This window comes from Delphinus delphis, chromosome 13 (genome assembly GCF_949987515.2).
Source record: "Delphinus delphis chromosome 13, mDelDel1.2, whole genome shotgun sequence".
Lineage (NCBI taxonomy): Eukaryota > Metazoa > Chordata > Mammalia > Artiodactyla > Delphinidae > Delphinus > Delphinus delphis.
The window spans coordinates 33467248-33482617 of record NC_082695.1 but is presented as its reverse complement, the minus strand read 5'-3'; the positions used below and the strand labels follow the sequence as shown (position 1 = coordinate 33482617).

General features: G+C 39.8%; 1 pseudogene; it reads left to right on the top strand.

Moving 5' to 3' along the window:
• Positions 1-448: 448 nt before the first annotated feature.
• LOC132436579 (serine/arginine-rich splicing factor 10 pseudogene) lies at positions 449-1236 on the top strand (annotated as a pseudogene).
• Positions 1237-15370: the final 14134 nt, after the last annotated feature.

Sequence of the window (15370 nt, the reverse complement as noted above, 5' to 3'; positions counted from 1 at the left end):
CAATGCAATCAACTTATTTGACATAATTTCTGTTTACATTTACAGAACACCCCTCTGGACAACAGAACACATAATCTCTTCAATTTCACATGAAACATTCACCAACATATACTTTGTGCTGGCTTATTAAGAAAACTTAAAATTTTGAAATAATAAAAATAATATAAAGTAGGACCTACTGTATGTAACAGGGAACTATACTCAATACCTTGTAATAACCTATAATGGAAAAGAATATGAAAAAGAATACATATGTATTCATCTGTATAATGGAATCACTTTGCTGTATGCTTGAAACTAACACAACATTGTAAATTAATTACACTTCCATAAAAAATAAATAAAATAGGTCATAGCAGAGCTCTCTGGCTGTGTCTTGAGGATCCGGCGCCAGAGGTGCTGACGGTTTGATGAGTCCCTTAGTGTCCCTGCTGAGACTCATGCCATCATGTCCCCGTACCTGCGTCCCCCCAACACGTCTCTCTTTGTAAGGAACTTGCGGACGATACCAGGTCTGAAGATTTGCGACGCGAATTCGGTCGTTATGGTCCTACAGTTGACGTGTATGTTCCACTTGATTTCTACACTCGCCGTCCAAGAGGATTTGCATATGTTCAATTTGAGGATGTTCGTGATGCAGAAGATGCTTTACATAATTTGGACAGAAAACGGATTTGTGGACGCCAAACTGAAATACATTTGCACGGGGGGATCAAAAGACTCCAAATCAGATGAAAGCCAAGGAAGGGAGGAATGTGTATAGCTCTTCACTCTATGATGATTATGACAGATACAGACGTTCTAGAAGCCGAAGTTACTGAAAGAAGGAGATCAAGAAGTCCTTCCTTTGATTACAACTATAGAAGATCTTATAGTCCTAGAAACAGTAGACTGACTGGAAGACCACGGCACAGCAGAAGCTGTTCCGATAATGATAGATTCAAACACCGAAATCGATCTTTTTCAAGATCCAAATCCAATTCAAGATCACAGTCCAAGTCCCAGCCCAAGAAAGAAATGAAGGCTAAATCACATTCTAGGTCTGCATCTCACACCAAAACTAGAGGCATCACTAAAACACATTCCAAAACACATTATACGTCTGGCTCAAGACATGAAAAGGAATCAAGGAAAAAAGAACCACCTAGATCCAAATCTCAGTCAAGATCACAGTCTAGGTCTAGGTCAAAATCTAGATCAAGGTCTTGGACTAGTCCTAAGTCCAGTGACCACTGATAGCATAAACCATGATATTTTTAGGCATGTATCATTCATTTACTCACAGTTTGGTTTACTTAAATTATCAGGAATACAATGTTGCAATGATGCTTAAAAAACACTTGTCAGTTTTCCCTGTACCAGGCAATGGTTATTATTAAAATGATATGCGATTGAGAAGCCACTCTTAAGAGTCCAGTTTGTTTAATGTTATGGGCAGCTATCAGTTTGTGGTGTCTCTGTATATTTTTGTAACGAATCTCATTTTTTAATGCTTGAGGTATGAAAAGATGTTGGTTGACCATAATTTGCAACATTGTCTTATTAAAAATAACCTTTCATATCCATATTTGGTAGAACTGTTAACCTAGAAATGTAGCTTGCCAACAAGGTAGAATGATACAAAAGTGAAGTTGTAGCCACCGTACAACACTGACCGACCAGACACATTTAGGTTCAGGGTGGACCTTCTGGTCTTGTCAAGATGTCTAGACCCATGCTGATAATTTTTGGCACAGTGTGGAATAGTTATTTTGTTAACCCCACTGTCTTGGGAAATGACGCCAACTGGGTTAAGTAGCATTTTCAGGGAGATAGAGTTTTTGATTGAAACACGGAGCCTTCACTTTCCTGGTTCCTGTGAAGATTTGGAACCATACAAACGTCGGAAAAACTCACTTAAAATTTGGGCAGGTTGATGATGGCAGAAATAATTTTAAGGGAAAAGAATGCTCTTATACAGTTACTCTAAACTTTAAGGAGCACTGGTGACCATAATATTGCTTAATTTTCTTACTGCTGTTAAAAGCAAGTAAAGTGTTTCAAAGTAGGTTTTGTTTGTGTGTGTGCATAGTGTACAAGGACTGAATTTTGATGCTTAAAGCACTTGGTGGGCTTCCCTGGTGGCGCAGTGGTTGAGAGTCCGCCTGCCGATGCAGGGGACGCGGGTTCGTGCCCTGGTCCGGGAAGATCCCACATGCTGCGGAGCGGCTGGGCCCGTGAGCCATGGCCGCTGAGCCTGCGCGTCCGGAGCCTGTTGCTCCGCAACGGGAGAGGCCACAACAGTGAGAGGCCCGCGTACCGCAAAAAAAAAAAAAAAAGAATATTTATCAAGAGTGCCTTGTGAGCGATTCCACATGGAGGTGATCATCAAGACACATGATTCTGGCTTAAACATCTGGGTGGAGAAACGTATGAATCACCACGGAAGACAATATAGTACGCGGAGCAAGACAGAGAGTTTAGCAGTAGGTACGCTGGTTTGGAGGTGCTGATAAGCTATCCAGAAAGCCACCGTCTAGTCACAGCTCAGCAGTGACATGTGAAGAAGAAAGAAGAATTTAGGTCTTAGTGCAGAGAAGTAACTGACATCTCAGGCACGGGAGATTCTGAGGGAGGAGAACTTAGTTGTGGACAGAGACAAAGAGGTGACCCAAGGCTCTGGTACCTACTGAAGACAACTGAGGTGATAAGAGAGAATTATAAGCAGATATTAAAGATGAAGTGGCAACTTGACCAGGTTATTGATGATGTTTGAGAATTTGGTTCAGAAATGTTCCCTTCAAACTGTAATAATACCTCTTCATAAACAGTGGATTCTGTACAGCACTGGACTAACTTCCTGGGGCTGCTGTAGCAAATCATCACACACTTCATGGCTTAAAACAACTGAAATGTATACCGTCACATTTCTGGAGGCCAGAAGTCTGAAATCAAAGTGCTGAAAGGGCCACATTCCCTAGGGAGCTTCTAGGGGAGAATCTATTCCTTCCCTCTTCCAAATTCTAACCGTTGTCAGCACTCCTTAGCTTGTGGCAGCATCTCTGCTCTGTGTTCCCAGTATTTTCTCCTCCTCAGTATCCCTCTGAAAACTCCCTCTGCCTCTTTCTTATGTGATTGCATTTAGGGCCCAGATAGATAATCTAGAATACACTCCTTCTCTCAAGATTGTTAACTTAGTCACATCCTTGCATTACAAGGCCGTGTTCATTCTTTTGCCATTTTAGGTGTTATTGACAGGTTCTGGAGTTAGAACGTGGACATGTCTTTTGGGGGGCCACCATTCAGCTCACTACAAGCACTCTGTCAAAAATATAAAATAATAAGATCACTGTTAGCAAGGGATTGGGGAAAGGATATTCACACACTATTAACAAAAGTTAATTGGCATGATCTCTTTGGAAAACAATTTGGCAAAGCTAAAAAAAAAAAAAAGGCTTGAAAATGTGTATATTGCCTTTAATAAAACAATTGCAAGTTTAGAACTTTATCCCCAAAAGAGATGTGGTTCATACAATGTGCAAGTATGTTCACCAATGTCTTTTTTTTTTTTTTTTCTGGTACACGGGCCTCTCACTGTTGTGGTCTCTCCCCTTGCGGAGAACAGGATCCAGACGCGCAGGCTCAGCGGCCATGGCTCACGGGCCCAGCCGCTCCGCGGCATGTAGGATCTTCCCGGACCGGGGCACGAACCCGTGTCCCCTACATCGGCAGGCGGACTCTCAACCACTGCGCCACCACGGAAGCCCACCACTGTCTTTTTTATTATTTGAAAAGAAAACCTGGATTTAGCCTAAAATGCTCAACAATAGGGGCTTAAATAGGATTTAAATTATGTGTGTGTGTGTATGTATGTGTGTGTGTATATATATATATATATACACATACATACACATGCATATATACATATATATATTGAATCAAAGACATGTATAGCCATCAAAATTGGTAATATAACTCCATGTTTATAGCATGTAAAAGGATTCACAATATCCTCAAATAAAAAGTTTTTTAAATGACATGGTATTTTAGTAAATAAAAAGGTACATCTAAAATAACCTCACATCACATCACATACAAATATTAATATTAATAGGATCACTGGGATTTTATCAATTCATTTTATTTGTAATTTTGAATTTTTCTTCAGTGAGCTTCCTTATATTTTAAAATAACTGAAAAGTCAATTAATGTATCAGACACATATTAACTTTTCTTCAAATATATTTATAACCCTCAGTTTCAGACATTTCACTGGTAAATTAGCCATAAATTTTCTTTTGATAGGTATCTATCTTTTGATAGATAAAAAAGAAAACTATAAAGCAAGACATACAAATGAATTTGGGGATTAAAGCCAAATATCTGTTTTCTAAATATAACAAAGTCCAAATGTGAAAGAAATTTGAGCCACCTAAGTAAAAATATTAATACTAGCATTATCTATTTATATAATAAGTGAGAATAAAACGTTTATTCCTAAGTGTAGTAAACATTCACTATTTAAGGAAAAACTAGCCTATAGCTGTGAATATACTCTACAAGCAATTTAAAAAGCCAATTATGTGTACGTATGCTTGGTAAATGAGACTGAATGAATTACATCTACAAGCTTATACACATAAATTATAAAATTTAATTGTTTCTGGAAGAGGCTCTAACCTTATTAAGCATCATGAGTCGTGATGTTAGTGCCCACAAAATGCATCTTTCAAGATTTATTTTGATTGATATCTAACTCATAAAAGAGTGATCTTTTATACACTAGGACAGAGTATAGAGAGTATACTTTATAGCTCAAACCTAAAAAAATATCATGAAATTGCTCTTTTGCTCTCATTAAATGGGACCCACCAATTCTTCCAAAACCAGTAAATAGTCACTGCTACAGGTATTTGCTTCCTCGTCTGGAAAACGGATTAATAAAAAAATGTCCTCTTAGAGTTTTTATGAAGAACTTTATGTAGATCTTCATAAAATGAATAATGAAAGTTGTGCCACGTTCGCAGAACACTTGCATCGATATGAAGGCGAGAAGTAGTTCACAGTTCATTTAACTATGACAGTGATAAGGCAGCTATTGTTTTCTAAATTCACTAGGACCATCTGTTTGCCTACTAAGTGCAAGGTCTTTCACATCAAGCTACAGGAATGGTTTTCCTAGATTGTACTGTAGGTTGGAACCCTCAGCCTTGTACCGCAAAGTGTAATAAAATGATTCAACTTCGCTCACATCACAAACAATCTAAGAGAAGATTTTCCGAATTCATATTTTCTCAACAGAATTTGCTAGGGCAGATGTGCTCATTCATACCGCTGTTTGTTCTGGATGAGAACTCAGTGCTTCCTGAATGAGCTTCTCATACAGAAACTCATCATGGAAAAGCTGCTTCAATTCTGTCGGTTCAGAAGATGCTTTAAAGGTTGCCTATTCCAGAGCAATATTTACAGATGTCCTGGGAAGGTGACACACTGCAGGGACCCTGAGGGCAGGGGACAGTACGTCAGTGGAGGTGGTCAGAGAAGATCTTATGGCTGCTTGGGGAAGCAGAGGGCAGAGAATTTGAAGACACTTGAATTTACGAGGCACTCCGTGAAGGTTGGTGGAGAGTCTTAAAAGGATGCAGTAGGATCCTTGCAGGTGGGGAGGGAACCTAGGCAAACTTGTGTTCCTTTCTAATTTTACATGACTCCAGATAAACAACTGAGTTGATAACATGCTGCATCCCCTATCTCAGGACCCCAAGTTCCTCATTCCAGTTTAGAGGAAGTGTAAAAGATTAACACACATTTGCTAGAATTTATCTCTTCTGTTTCTGCTGGTTATGCCATCTTCCCGGTTTCAGCATTATCAACTTTTTAAAATATGAATTTCAATTCATGTACACTTGATAGAAAGATAAGAAAAAGTGATCACAGTCACCGGGATAGAGGGACCTTTGTAATTTCAAGGATAAAATCAGTCATGTATCCTGCATTCCCAGCATTTTTCCTGCAAAATGGATAAGATCATATTCACTTCCGGGGAAACGTAATAGCAAAAGGAAATCACAGCACCCAGAACCCGACGAAGCATAGATAAGATCCAGGTTCTCAAAGGAGCAGGGTGCCTGGATGATGGTTGTGTTGGTCATGTGACAACACAACTGACACTCTACGTGCACACAAACTGCTGATCCTTTCTGGTCCCCCAATTACCCTAACTCCATCTCCACACCCCCAATACAAGTAGGACATCAGGATGGCCGGATTTGAGGCCACTGTGGGGAGAAGACGTCTTCCACTTCAAAGTCTCGCCCCAAGTGGTCTTGATAAGGCATTTGAAAGTCCTGTCCTACTCATGTCTTTGAGCTAGAGTCCAGAAAGCCTCTTTTTACATGTAAGTGCTGGCTGTGATTGCTTCTGCTTTTGAATTCTTATACTACTTTCTGCCATTCTCTCAGACCAAGGAACAGATTGATTTATTTAAAAGACCCATCTTAAGGGGAAAAGGGGAGGGATAAATTAGGGATATGGGATTAACAGATACACACCACTACGTATACAACAGATGAAAACAAGGACCTACTGTATAGCGCAGGAACTATATTCAATATCTTATAATAACCTATCATGGAAAAGAATCTGAAAAAGATTATATATATATAAAACTGAACCACTTCTCTGTACATCTGCAACTAATACAGTATTGTAAATCAACTATTAAAAAAGTTCAATAAAAAAAGGTTTTAAAAATTAAAAGACCTGTCTTGTTCAGAAAAGGTTTAAAGAGGATGAAACATGTATCATATTGATAAAGAAGTAGAGACCAGAGATGAAGCATGTTGGGACGTGGACAGATATCTCATATTTGCACCTTCTCTCTACTGGTTCCACAAGCTACTTCCTGTGTGACCATGGACCATTACATGCCTCAGTTTCCATATCTATAATGTAGGGATAATAACGTGACTGCATCAATGACTCACTGTAAGAATTAAATGATAATACACATCACACACATAGCAAGCTATCATCTTCCGAGGACAAAATAGGTTCTCAGTAAATTTTCTAGGTATTAATAAATTGTTATGTTTTCTTACATATGTATTATCTCCTTGATTAGATCTGAAATTATGCAAAACCAACAAAATGTGATTGGCTACTTTCAAGAATACCGAGTAGCAGTAATCAGAAGGGAAATAAAACGAGAAAGAAAAGATATTAGATTAACTGACAAGTATACAAAATGTATTTGGTTAAGAAGATCGTTTGTTGAGAAATGATTATGAGATGATTAATGTTATTATAGATTGCAGAACTATCATTACAGATTTGGAGTTAGTGGAAACAGAATGCCTTAATGTAGGGGATTTGGGAAATTGTAGTTTGGTGTTATACCTGAAGATGCAGGAAAACTAGGAAGGGAAAGTTTCAGAGTTTTTATAATCTTGTAAACATAAGAACAAGGTGAGCCATAGACACAGTTGGAGACTAATTAAGCAAATGGAGCAGAGACGGCTTTCCCAGGCTCGGGATACCATATGGAGCCGGGCCACATGCAGAGGAAGCAAAGAATAAATGGGAACGGAGCAACAAGCAGATGGGTGAGGTCCACCTTGGGTGAAGGTTGGTGGTGGAGTTGGGAAGGGAGTTATGCAATCAACAAAGGACAGAACCCCAAGGGACACCCTTGGCTATACTCAACTTGTCAAATCCGAACCTTCTGGAATCCTGCAGACCTGCCAACGTAAGTAAGATAGGTGTCTGGGAATCCACATCACCGCAGCTTTTCTGCTAGGCCTAAAGATGCAATGAAGGCAGCCGGGATTAGGAGAGCTTATTCTTTCGGAGGCTTTGGTCAGTTGGATGGCTTCTGGCAATTTTCACATCTTGAAATTTGGATCATGTCCCTTGCTGCCATCAAAGGGTGAGACCCAACCTAAAGAGAGTAGGAGGGGGGCTTCCCTAGTGGCACAGTGGTTGAGAGTCTGCCTGCCGATGCAGGGGACACGGGTTTGTGCCCCGGTCCGGGAGGATCCCACATGCCGCGGAGCGACTGGGCCCGTGAGCCATGGCTGCTGAGCCTGCGCGTCCGGAGCCTGTGCTCCGCAACGGGAGAGGCCACAACACTGAGAGGCCCGCGTACCACAAAAAAAAAAAAAAAAAAAAAAAAAAAAGAGAGAGTAGGAGGGGTGGGTGGGAATCCAGCATGCCTATGCCTGTTCAATCCAACTTCAGATAGAAAAACCATCTGCTGCTTGGGTCCATTGCTTTAGAAACTAGGATGGTCCCAGGTTAAACGCTGAGCTCCGAGTGGATCCTAAAATAAACTTGGTCTCCTAACTCTGTCCCTTCTGATTCTTGCTAGGTAACCATCCCAAATCCTTAAGGCGATCGTAACACCTGAAGTGACCCCATTGTGTCCATGCTCAATGTCTTATCACAAGATAACTTCACAATACAAAGAGGACCTTTTCTGTCAAACAGGAATATAAACTGTGCAGATCTGTGCTCACAGAGGGAGACATTTATTAAAATTCATTTAACTTTGGGCATTTATTGGATCTTTATCAAAAGATGTTCCACTTCTCTGAGTTTGATCATCTACCTTTGGTAACAAGTTATTATAGCAAAAGTGCTCTTACTTGATCAGTGGAGGGTAGAAATGGGTACCAGGGATTCCATAATTTTACCATCACATTAAAACAGGAAGTTGGTGCTACCTGGTCAGATCCCACTGGGGTAGAAACCAGTCTATAACATGAACCAAGAGAGCCTGGGTCACATCACTGGGGTCATCAAATAATAAGCACGGGCAGGACACTTTTCAACCAAGGATCTAAGAGGGTTTTAAAAAAATTAAACAGTGAAAATCTCAAAACAGCCCAAAGAGTTACAGTGTTATTACTTCTGTAAACCTTGCAATGTAATCTATTCAGGTCAGTATATGATTTCATCCTGAGTCATTTACATATGTACAAATGTTAATGTGTGTGTGTATATATATATATATATATATATATAAATCCCACCTTACTATATTCTCTTCCAGGATGAGTTAAAACATCAGGATAAAATGAATAACTATGAATAAATTGAACTTCACTTAATTAATTCAAGATTATCATTAAATATTAACGAACATGAAAGTGTGATTGCTGAATATATCAACACCCATCACGCTAAATGTGCGAAAATATCTCTCTTCTCGCACTTTATACTTTCTTCATGTGACTGTGTTGTTCTTCTTAGTCATTTTGCCTAAAGTGAGTATTTATAAAATGTCTTATTCTGACATCCCCTTGCAATATTGTCCATTTATTTCTAACAGAAAAATATTAGACCCCAAATCACAATAAAAACCACCTTTGAATGCTAATATCCACCCACCAGATTGGCAAAAATTAAGAAGGCTGGTGACACTAAGTGTTGGCAAGGACTTAGAACACTGGGGACTGAGATGCCACTGGTGGGAGTCCCAAGTGGCACAGCCACTTTACAAAACAGCTGGGCATCATCTTGAAAAGGTGGGACACTGCCCAGCCCAGCCTTTCCCAGAGATTTATCATGAGACATGCCTAAGAACGTCTGTGGCAGCCTGGTTGGTGACAGCAAAAACAAACAAACAAAAGCGACTGTCAAATAAACCAAATACAGAAAAATGAGAGAAGAGATGAATGAACTGTGCATAGCTGGAGTTTGCACATCACTGCAACAGACTGACCATGTCCGTCAGCATGGCCGGATCTTCAGAGCATACCGCTGGATAGAAAAAGCAAGGTGCAGAAGAATACGAACACTTTGCTGCCATTCTGATCAAGTTCAAAAGCAAGCACAATTTTTAAGAAATAGATTTTTAGCAATAATGCATATAATGGTCAAAGAATAAAGAACAGAGAATACAGAGAGGAAAGCTCCACAGAGTAGTTCACTGTGGAGGATGGAGGATGGGGACCGAATGTAGGAAGCCGAGGGCATGGGGAGCATCTCATGTCTGGTGATGAGGCTCTTCCTGTACGTGGACGTCATGTTTGTGGGATGTGTTAAGCTGTTATGTTTCATATTATAAATAGACATTTAACGATTACAATATTTTTTAAATACACCACTTTAAACCCAAATATTTCCTTTAAGGCTACACACTTTACACCTGAAAAGCAATATTCACTTCTCCCAAATTAAGAGTTCTGGTTTCCATTTCTGAAAGAGTCACTCATTGTTCTGTGACCTTGGACATGTCACTTAATCTCTCTGAGGATCTTCTTCTTTCAACCTGAAAATACAGGTCGTAAGGAACAATCTCTTGGGGTTTTTCTACGGAATATTCTTATAATTGTATAAATCTCCAAGCCTTCTACCTTAGGCAGTATCCAGTCTACCTGAATTTAATTCTTGAAAACAAACCCGCAAGAAAAATGTACACGTGTCCACATGTGTCTTTTCTGAACACTCACTTATTTAACTAAACACAATGTTAATTTCCTCTCCGTTCCTGAGTTCTGCCACCCTAGGATTTAAATTTCCCTCTGGGAATTTAGCAGAGCCAGATGGAGATTTTTTTTTTTCTCCTACAGTTCAAGCTAAGATTTGACTTGAAAATCAAAGTGGCGTGCAGCTTTACACAATGGAAATAATACCAACCGTCAATTAGAAGTCAACTCCTATTCTTGGCTTCAACATTTACCAGTTAGATGACTGTGGTTAAAGTCACTTAACTTCTCTAGACCTCAACGTATTCATCTGTAATAAAGCACCAGAAGTGGGTCAAAGCTCTCTGGAAACATTTTCTGTTCCAGCATAGTATAATTCTACCTAATTTTAAGTTTCCTCTCGGGAACAACTTTTTTACCTAATAATCAACTGTTAACAAAAAGTATTCGAATAGCTTGTAGAAATCAAGCACCAAACCAAAACTTCTGAAAACCACGAAGTTCCACCAGGAATACCTTGTTTTTGAAGAGGTTAAAGGAAAATGGGTCCATAGACTGATTGAGACACGTACAAAAATTCTCATTTTCATTTGTTAATCTGATTTTTATAAATATACTAGACATTATTCTAGCCACTGTAGATAGAGCAGCCCTCACAGACCTTCCTTCCCTGTCACAACCAAGTAAGTACCTATTCTGAAAGATCCCTAGTGAGCCAAGGGCAACGATACTCTTTATCTCTTTGACAATTTAATCTATAATCGCAACAGAACCTGAAAGCATCTTACTTGTTAGAGATCTGGCGACACAAACCCCTACACCCACCTACTTGACTCACCTATTCCTTCTTCAGACATTTCTAGTACATGCTAGTATCAAAGTCTGGTTGGGCTCTAGAAAGTGAGCTCTGCTAAAGAAAACAACAAAGTCAATGATCCTTTGCTGCATATAATAATAAATTAAATTAAGCTCTTTAGTTTATGTCCCAAAGCTTCTCTACAATGTATATCTTGCCACACACCTTTCATTCCAACCATCACAAATTATTCACCACTATCTAAACACGTAATTTACCCATTTTGTTTCCTCACCCAGCCCTTGAACTTGAGCCTGGCTATGAGACATCTCCTACAGAGCCCAACCCCAAAGGTATCTCTTCCATCATCTTCTCCATCCTATTTTCTATTTTAGGAATTAAAGCAGGTGCCTTCCCCGCAAAGCATCATGTCCCTATACAACAGCATTTTCCTCTGCTGCTTTATGTCACAGACACTCATCTACACACGTCTCTCCAACAAGTGTGTTATGTCCTGTCTGAATTCTTGACCCACAGAATCTGTCAGCATGATAAAATGGTTTTTTTTGTATCACTAAGTTTTGTAGTGAGTGATTGGCTAAGCAAGAAAAGATAACAGTCACGCTAACTCTTCCTCTCTCTCACTTTGTTTTTTGAGCTATAATCTGGTTTTTGAACTTTTTTCCCAAACCCTCATTTTTCCTGAATCTGTCCAGATTATAGAAATAGTCTGTACATCACTCTCATACCACTGGGCCTCCATCACCCAGTTCACCCACCCTGGGACCCACATGCTTTCCATTTGTTCCAACAGCATTGTCTGGTGTTCCCAATTCTCCACTTATCTGGGGGATGAATGTTTCTTCTGTTGGTCCTGCAAGAAGTCAGTTCTTCTCAACCAGCTCATGAAGAGACCAGCATGGCAGCAAAGTCTTACACTATGTTGTAGTAAGTACACATAAGATACTGTTGGAACCAGAGGAAGTGGTGTGTAAAACTTCCCGGGAAGCTGTGGGAGGGAAACTTGAGCCACCCTGAGCAATGCTTAGGTGTCTGCCAGGCAGAAAAGTAAGTAAGGGCATATCAAGACGAGGAAACCACAGAGGCCACACAGAGACAGAAACGTGATAAGAGATAACATGATTTGAGGAGTTACATATAAGGCAGCCTGAAGCATACAACTACATACGTGAGGTGGAGGACTGAGAGTTAAGACTGAGATACTATGGAGACCTGAATGGAGGTTTCTCAAAAAACTAAAAATAGAGCCACCATATGACTCAGCAATCCCACTTCTGGGTATGTATCTGAAAAAGCCAAAAACACTAATTCAAGAAGATACATTCACCTCAACGTTCATAGCAGCACTATTTACAATTGCCAAGACATGGAAACAACCTAAATGTCCATCAACAGAAGACTGGATAAAGAAGATGTATGTCTCTCCCTCTCCCTCTCTCTCTCTCTCTCTCTCTCTCTCTCTCTCTCTCTATATATATATATATATATATATATGATGGAATATGACTCAACCATAAAAAAGAATGAAATTCTGCATCTGCAGCAACACGGATGGACTTGGAAGGCATTATGCGAAGTGAAATAAGTCAGACAGAGAAAGACAAATACTGTATGATATCACTTATATGTTGAATCTAAAAAAGTCAACAAAATAGTGAATATAACAAAAAAGAAGCAGACTCACAGATAAGGAGAACAAACTAGTGGTTACCAGTGGGGAGATGGGGGAGGGGCAATATAGGGGTCGGGGAGGGGAGGCACAAACCACTGGGTGTAAGATGGGCTCAAGGATGTATTGTACAATACGGGGAATACAGCCAATATTTTGTAATAACTGTAAATAGAAAATAACCTTAAAATTGTATAAAAATTACAAATTAAAGAGTTAAGGCTGGGAAAGTATACCTGACCAGGTCATAAGAGACCTTAAATGCCATACTGCAGAGTTGAACTTCATCTAATAGGTCACGAGGGCAAGACATCAAACAAATTAATTTGGAAATTCAGCTAAAAGAAACATTTCAGGGCTTCCCTAGTGGCGCAGTGGTTGGGGGTCCGCCTGCCGATGCAGGGGACACGGGTTCGTGCCCTGGTCCGGGAAGATCCCACATGCCACGGAGCAACTAAGCCCATGCGCCACAACTACTGAGCCTGAGCTCTAGAGCCTGCAAGCCACAACTACTGAGCCCACGTACCACAACTACTGAAGCCCGTGCTCCACAACAAGAGAAGCCAATGCAATGAGAAGCCTGCACACAGCAACGAAGAGTAGCCCCCACTTGCCGCAACTAGAGAAAGCCTGCACACAGCAACAGAGACCCAACGCAGCCTAAAATAAACAAATTTTTTTTAAAAATGACTGACATGTGGTATAAACATACAATGGAATATTACTCAGCCATAAAATTTTTTTAAAAAAACAACTACATAATGCCATTTGTGGCAACATGGATGGACCTAGTAACTCAGACAGAGAAAGACAAATATCCTATGGGCTTAAACTCTTCATGGGGTCCAATAATGGATATGTTTAACTAAAGCACTTACAGCTCCTGCTCAGTCAAAAGCCTATTTATACCAATAAAGTGTTTAGGTAACATCATCAAAAATTTATAAACCATCATAGAAGGCTCGATTTATCTTTCGGAAACAAAGGAGAAATCACTAACAATGGAAGGAAGACGTTGGTTTTCTCCATTCACACTGCCAGGACTTAGAAGAAAAACAAGCTTTCCAAAACAACGATAAAGCAGCCCAGAGGAAAATCCAATAAAATTGCCAAGGAATGACAGTGCTCTAGGAATAGATGGACTGGTTCCTTTCTGAAATTTTATGAAGAATATCAATGAACTGAAACATTGACAAAGATATTTAATGCAACCTTATAGGGAAAGTAATCAAATCTCTTGGAACATTCTAGCCAAGCGAGATGCTTGAATGCAAGGACAATGTTTTCAACCTCTTTCTCATTTTTCAGAATTACTGAATAATTGAACAGTTAACAATAACTAATGGAACAAGTCATGCTGTATGATCTTGGTTTTGTTTATCAGCTTCACGTCAGGTGGTATGTGAAGTAAACAATGGTTCAAAGATGCCTCATTATTATAAAAAAAAAAGTTAAGTCATTGAGAACTTCATTCACATTCATTCTTTGGATAAATATTTATTAGGAAGCAATATTTGACAAATATTTATTAAGAAGCTCTATGCTTACCAGGATGCTGGGAAGAGAATATGGTGATAAGTTGAACTACTTTGCAAATGGTGGGAAAGAGTGGCATTAATGAGAAAAAAAAAGTCATGTGCAAAGCAAGTTGGGAACAGGGAGGGAGCAAAATTCCAGGCAGATGTAATAAAATATCTTAGAGGGCTTCCCTGGTGGCGCAGTGTTTGAGGGTCCGCCTGCCGATGCAGGGGACACGGGTTCGTGCCCCGGTCCGGGAAGATCCCACGTGCCGCGGAGCGGCTGGGCCCGTGAGCCATGGCCGCTCTGCCCGCGCGTCCGGAGCCTGGGCTCCGCAACGGGAGAGGCCACAACAGCGAGAGGCCCGCGTACCGCAAAAAAAAAAAAAAAAAAAAAATCTTAGAAAAGATTAGTTATCCTTCCATTTTACACCTAAACATATAAGACTGTGTGAGGCAGACGACTCAATTTCAATGATATAAGTTCTAATAAAACGTTTTGAGTCATGTGCACTCCATACATGTGTAGATAATTTTAAGAACGTGTCTAATATCAAAAAAATTGAATTTCAATTTCAATGTAGGACACTCGTAGATTGAAAACTTGCCAAGCCTTTGGCCATATATTTCCTGTCTTCAAGAAATTAATGTATTACTATTACTACATTACTTTTACTAGCACCTTTCTAGAACTTTCACTAAGTTGATGCCCTAGGCAATTCAACACTCAAATTTATTTTACATAAGGAACGTAAAGCCATCCCAAACAAAAGCGTCAGAAATAATACATGTAGAAACACGCAAAGAAAGATGGAAGACACTGCACTTATAAAATGCGTTTGTTTTCTGTGACACTATGGCAGCAGGGACCTTATAAAGGGTGCTCACTGTTCTACCAGTTTGACATTTCAGCTTCTGATAACTTACATGAGCCAAACACCCTGTACCAATATTTATT